The following is a 7,500-nucleotide window of genomic DNA, read 5'->3' on the forward strand; positions in this document are numbered from 1 at the left end:
CTCCAAACACTATAAAAACTTTATTCCACAAAGTCATAAATAGAACACACAGAGATCTGTGGTCATATCTGCTGTATGCACAGAAGGGTATGGGATGTGCTCCATACAATCTGTCTGACATCACATAGTGAATACATATACGAGTAATGCTTCATCTGCTTAGGAAAAGAACTGATTAAGTGTTCACTGCGAGAGAGACAACAGCACAGAGGATCAATGAAGAGACATTTGTTGTATGTTCTCAGCTGCTCTCTCACTCACACACACACACAGAGAAACATACACACATACACACAGACACACACACACACACACACACACACACACACACACACACAGAAACATACACACATACACACAGACACACACATACACACACATGTCTGTTGTAGTCCTCATTGCTGCTTGAGGAAGAGCGCGGCGCCGGTCTGTATCCACTGGTCGGGGTTCCCCCCGCACGGCACGTCGATGTTGGTGACCACGCGCACGCGCTCCGCGCTGGTGTACACCGGCAGAGAAATGCACTCGTCTGGGGCGTAGCTGCCAGCAGCACTCTGCACAACAATAACAGACAACGTTACAACAACAATAACACAACATTAGCACAACAATAACACACTGCACAATTCCAAGCCTCCAATATAAACACGGCGTCACTGAAACATTAACACAGGGTCCGACTATTCAACTGAAGGGCTTTTTCTTTAGCTGCCTTTACGATCCCCTGAAAAGATGTAATCTGAGTGAGGGGAGGGGAGGGCCGTTCTGCTAATGGCACATTAACTAGAGCTGGGGCTGGTTACTGAGCTCAGGATGGAGGATGCTGGAACTAAGAGGGATGCTTGCCTTTCTAATGTGCCACTCTTACTGGGTCCACAAAGAAGAGAGGGAGGAGAGGAGAAAGAGAGAAGAAGATCATGGGAGAAGGGGTGGGGGGGGGGGACATATCATGTGTGTGTTGTTCACAGCAGTAGTGAAGAGTAGGCAGGGTAGTGAAGAGTGGGCACACAGAGTGATGCACACACTTTCACACACACACACACACACACACACACACACACACACACACACACACACACACACACACACACACACACACACACACACACACACACACACTGGATTTGATGAAGGAGAATAATTAGCTATTGTTACCAACTACTTCAAACACAGTGCATCCAGCACCCCCAACATCAAAGAGCCACGTAACCTACCTACTTTCTCTCTCTCTTTCTCTTTCTCTCTCTCTCTCTCTCTCTCTCTCTCTCTCTCTCTCTCTCTCTCTCTCTCTCTCTCCTATGCTCTGCTGGAATTCTTATGATAATGAGGAGTGCCGCTCTTCTCTTGTTAGGGAGGCTGAGGCTTTGGCAGAGTCAAGCCAAGATGCAGTACTGCATTATGAATGTCTTCAACACTCCACAATCTCTTACACACAAGCACACACACACACACACACACACACACACACACACACACACACACACACACACACACACACACACACACACACACACACACACACACACACATGCATATAAAGACACAAACACACTCGCTTGGGGACCCAGTGGATATGGCACATGCAGCATAGAGAGAACTTTATGGGTGTTTTGTGGCCCAAGTGTTCAATATTGGGGGCTGAACACACACACACACACACACACACACACACACACACACACACACACACACACAGACAGACAGACAGACAGACAGGCGGACACACACACACACACACCCCTGTTTGTCTCCTTGGGAGGGAGGGTGGCAGAAAGGGCAGTGACGCAATGGTCTTCCTCTGTCTTATTTATGGCTTCCTGCACACACACAGGGGAGCGGTGAGTGTGTGTGTGTGTGTGTGTGTGTGTGTGTGTATGTGTTGGTTGGTTGGGGTGGTGGTGGTGGTGCAGGACTAGCCCACAGTGATGCACACCCCAAAATCTTTGCATGCAGCCAATATGCGTGTGTGTTTTATGAGTGACTGCACTGGAAACACAGACACACACATTCTGTTTAATGCAAGTTCCCGGGTGTTATATACATTCATATATACAGCCCCCACCGGACAGCCTCCGGACACACACATACACCTGCTTACAGAAACTCCTTTCAGTACACACCACACACACACACACACACGCACACGCACACGCACACGCACAGACACACACAGACACGCACATTATGAAGGCACACACACATAGGGCCAGCCTTTCACAGAGCCCTCAGAGGTCTGTGATGAAATCTTCTAGAAATGAAATGGAACAAAAGTAGCAGGAACAGAGAGGAAGAAAAGTCCCCACAAAAGAAAAATGGCGCCATTTTATTTCACTGTCACCGTGACGACAGGAGGCCCGGTCTCTGAGGGAAGAGAACAGAGGCTACCTCTGGTGCCCCCGGGCGATCTGAACGACACGCAGGCCTGACAGAACCAGCCGCCACAGGCCTGCGTGACACATCACAACACCACAGCAGGACAGAACAAGAGACAGAGAGAGAGAGAGAGAGAGAGAGAGACAGAGAGAGAGGCGAAGGATGTACAGAGACGAGAGACAAAGAGATACGGAGGAAATGGAGAGAGAAAGCAAAGAAGTAGAGAAATGGACACAGACAGCGTGAGACAAAAGGGAAATATGGGGGGGGGGGGGACAAGACAAAAAGAATAAGAAGAAGGCTATTAAAATAACAGCAGGACAGGCTGATGAAACACCAGAGAGAGGCACCGGGAGAGAGAGAGAGAGAGAGAGAGAGAGAGAGAGGGAGGGAGGGAGGGAGAGAGAGAGGGAGAGACAAAGAGAGTCAGAGAGAGGGAAAGAGAGAGAGGGAGACAGAGGGAGAGAGGGAGGGGGAGAGGGAGAGAAAGAGGGAGAGGGAGGGAGACAGAGGGAGAGAGAGAGAGAGGGAGACAGAGAGAGAGACAGAGAGAGGCAGACAGAGGGAAAGAGAGAGAGGGAGAGAGGGAAACAGAGGGAGAGAGAGAGAGGGAAAGATGGAGAGATAGAGGGAGAGAGAGAGGGAGAGGGGGGGTGAGCAGATGAGTGATTGAGTACCTGAGGAATCCAGGCCATGTAGCAGGAAGGCACGGCAGACACACTGGGAGAGTCGTGCTGGTTCTCAGACAGACGGTTTCCGTCAAAGCTACAGCCCTCCAGCTTCAGTCCCCCAACCTGGAGCACACACACACACACACACACACACAGACATAACACACAGAGACAGACACGCACACATTATTAGATATGCGAAAATGCCACAGTCTGGTGGTAAATGTCAAGTTTTACACTAATGAGCCACCTGTTGTGATTGGGGTCACCTGTACAAGCGCCATGGCAACAGCGAAGACAGACACTATAAGCACAATCAGGGCAACATACACACACACACACAGCAGCCTCAATGAACCATCCCCTCGGAGGCCAAGGCGGCTATAGATTTCATTTCCGCACAATTTCATCTCCATTGGCAAACTGTGCCAGACATACAAAGAAAGAGAGAGAGAGAGAGAGAGAGAGAGAGAGAGAGAGAGAGAGAGAGAGTGAGTTGAGAGTGTTTTGTTCGGGTGAAGAGTCAGAGATGACCTAAAGTAAACACAGGAGCAGGAGAGGAGGACTCAGACAGGAGAGGAGAAGGAGCAAAGGAGACGAGAAGACGAAAGGCAAAGCAAGGAAAGGCAAGTGTATTTATATAGCACAAATCATACACCGCTTTGGTAATTCAAAGTGCTTTACAAATGAGCACATAAAAGAACATAGAAAAATAAAAGATTTAAGAACATATAAATAAATAGATGAATAAATTACATAAAAGTAGAGTGAATTTGTTAACAGAAATCATTTGGGAACAGTTGGGTTTTAAGTCTAGAACATTTACAAGTACAGCCTCCTAATCGACCGATTTAACCTTTCTGTTTCCATTATGTTGCAGGAACTACAGACCTGCAAGTGACGTAGTCCAATATTTTGCTCTATGATCACAAACGTCAAATCCAAGTGCAACAAAATAATGATGTATTTCTTCAGCGGCAACACCAACATTATTTTCTGGATAACGTTAGAATTACCTCAATGTTGAGTCAACATTTGAATTTTGCTATAAAGTCGCTAACACTCGATTAAATGGCTTCATGGCAGCGCTAATTACTTCATAAAAGAAATATATCAGCACCACTGTGATTAATTCAAGCCTTTATTTCAGCTGCTGTTTTACTTGTGTTCATTAAGTGACTGTAACCTGAACAACTTAACTACCGTAATTTCCGGACTATTAAGCGCACCTGAATATAAGCATCACCCACTGAATTTTTCAAAAATAATTATTTTTAACATACATAAGCCGCACATGTCTATAAGCCGCAGGTGCCTACCGGTACATTGAAACAAATTAACTTTACACAGCCTAAAATGAATATCAAAAGTAATACAATAGTGATCATACCTGCCAACATTTGAGTAGCAAAATCCGGGAGATTTCGGCGGGGGTGTTGTGCATATAAGTGTTTATAGACAACGTATTTATTACATATTATGTAGTCTTCAGTTTATAAATAAATACACAATAACTGTATTTATTAACAAAAAAATATGTTTGTATTCATTATTATGTATGTGCAATGAACATAGTGACAATAATGTTGAACAATAGATCAACATTATTATTAGACCAACTAACTATTGCAATAACTTATGATCAATTCATGACATTTTCTAATATAACAAAACAATTCAAGAATAAATAATTAAATTAAAGTAAATTAAATAATTCATAAAAAAACATCACATAAACAGTTAATGTAACTTGCACAGGTCTTAAAACTACTGTTTTGTAGTGTTGTATATGTAGGTGGTTGACTTGGCTGTCCTAAGTGTCTTTTTAGATGGGGTGTACTTTGAAGCAGGCTTACTAAAGTTCATTTTGCAAGATAAAAGAGCGCACAAAGTGCTGTTATTCAAACTAGTTTTATTTTCTGTAACACTTTTTTTTTACCATACTGAAAGTCCTCTCTGAGGAGGCATTACTATGTGGAATGCAAAGCAATGCCTTCATCAGCCTAGCCAGCTGACTGAAGCGCTCATCTTTCCCTACAAAGCCCCAGAGTCTGTCCACTCTCTGTTCCTGAGGTAACTCCTTGCTGTCTGCAACCTGGTAGTCAGTCAGTTCCTCTCTCAGCTTATCAGTATCAAGTCTCAGTTGTCACTACTCAGTATGAACAAATTTGCAAACCTCGTATTAGTAGGGTTACTTAAAAAATGCTGAATGTACTTAATTCTTATAAAAATCTTTGCTCAGTTAGGTGACTTAAAAGCAATAGCCTGCGCAGAAAGATCAACTGCGCAATAGAATGTAGGTTTGCCAGATTGACAAATTGGTTGAAAATGGTGTATTTATTGTGTACACACTATTTGCGTAGGAATACGTTGATCCGATCCCCATTCAAAGTGAATGATAGGTGGCTCACTTGCAAATCCTCTCAGACGTATTTTTCAGTTACAATAATGGGGTTTTTACATTGTACAGTGTCTATTTCTCGGTAACTTTCTAAAAATATAAGCAAAAGAAAGTCAAACAAACAACTTTTAGGTACAAATACGACCATCTACGGAGTTTGGTCCGCCATCTTTTTTTTTGTTTAGCTTTGCGCTCTTGAGACGTGACCATATACATGATCTGATTGGCTAGAGCCGTGTTGTCGTCTTTGCATTAAAGGCAATTTGATTGGCTGACGCTTGCGTTGCCTCTCATGATTGCGTTTCATACATGATCTGGCAACTCTAGAACATTGACATTTTGATTTGATTATTAATAAAATGCATTTGTACCTCGTAAAATACGGGAGATTACCGGGAGAAATGACAAAACGGGAGGGCGGCGGGAGATGGATCAGAAAACGGGAGAAACCCGGGAAAAACGAGAGAGTTGGCAGCTCAGATAGTGATGCATATTATTAGTTTTGCCAGTTACGATAAGTGCACTGTTGCTTTAAGAGAGCACAGTTGGAAGAGTCAATCAGAAGCTAGAACGTTAGATTGAAGACAGATAGATAGAAGAAAGACGCTAGTTTGAAACCAGTGAACTAAAGAACTTGAAAAGACTGGATTTGTATTGTAGTACACTTTTATTTTCTAAAGTGTTTTGAGTTGTGTTCTGTCTACGCCGGTAGACTGTGGTTATTTTGACATTAGTTAAGTCATTGAGAGATACTGAGAAATCGTGTGGAGCTAAGCATCCATGCGGCTGCATCCATGCTAGCATCCTAGCTCCACAAAGCCACCGTAAACACAAAGCCACCGTATACAGTCACAGGTATCATAATCCATAAATTAGCCGCGTCATTGTTTAAGCCGCGAGGTTCAAAGCATGGGAAAAAAGTAGCGGCTTATAGTCCGGAAATTACGGTATGCAAGTTTTACATTATTTTGCAGTATGCCCCATGTAACCCCTGGTAAATCCTACATGGCCACACAGAAGTACCTATCCTGGAACAGGTACTTATTTCACCCCCGAAAATGGCCCTGCAAGAGATCCTACAGTGGAAAACTGCCTAAAGGTGCCAGCCCCCCTAAAATGGCCCACAAGTTCCTGCAGTGGAAAAGCACCTATAGCAGCCAAAGGCTGTTTCACCCTGTTTACTGTAGTTCTGACAGTAGGTATTGCCAACAGATTTCTCTCCAGTGAGGTCTAGCAGGTGTGTACTGATGAAACATATGTACGGGGTAATTTGGTCCTGTCCCATTTAGTGACTTATAAACAAGCAGCACTGCTTTAAAGTCAATTATGGGACTTAATGGAAGCCAGTACAGCCTCCTAATTGGCCATTTCAACCTTTCTGTTTCCATTATGTTGCAGGAACTACTGACCTGCAAGTGACTTAGTCCAATATTTATATACTCCTCCAGCTGTAGCACCAACATTAGACTAGAGATTTTCTAGATAACGTTAGGATTAGCTCAAGGTTGAGTCGACAGTTGAATCGTAGTGAAAAAGCAGCAGCGCTTTAAAGTCAATTCTGTGACTTAATGGAAGCCGGTGTAAGAACTTAAGTACTGGAGTAAGGTAGTCAGCTCTTTTTGTTTTCTTAAGAGCTCTAACAGCTGCATTTTGTACAAGCTGAAGCTTTTTGATGATGATTTTAGAAAAGCAAGTGAAAAGACCACTGCAGTAGTCCACCCTGCAGGAGATAAAGGCATGAATGAGTTTTTCAAAATCATGTTTTGACATAAGGCCTCTAAGTTCGGGCACGTTTTTGAGATGGTTATTTAGTTATTGGTTTCACATAGTTGTTAAAGCTGAGATTGCAATCAATTACCACCCAGGTTTTCAACAGTGTCCTTCACTTCAAGTCCTTTTGTGTCCAGATGAGTAGCAAGTCTCTCCTCTTTTTTCCCAAAGAAAATGCTTTCAGTTTTGTCCTAACTCAACTGAAGGAAATTTTGAGATAATGTGTATATATCTGCACTGTTGACTAGTGTTTTTAACCGTTTACTGTTTTACTGTTTTTACTGT

General features: G+C 43.5%; 1 pseudogene; it reads right to left on the minus strand.

The window, feature by feature from the left end:
* Positions 1 to 311: 311 nt before the first annotated feature.
* Positions 312 to 7,500, minus strand: part of LOC116221791 — a 68,065-nt pseudogene continuing 60,876 nt past the window's right edge.

Source organism: Clupea harengus, chromosome 9 (assembly GCF_900700415.2).
Source record: "Clupea harengus chromosome 9, Ch_v2.0.2, whole genome shotgun sequence".
NCBI lineage: Eukaryota > Metazoa > Chordata > Actinopteri > Clupeiformes > Clupeidae > Clupea > Clupea harengus.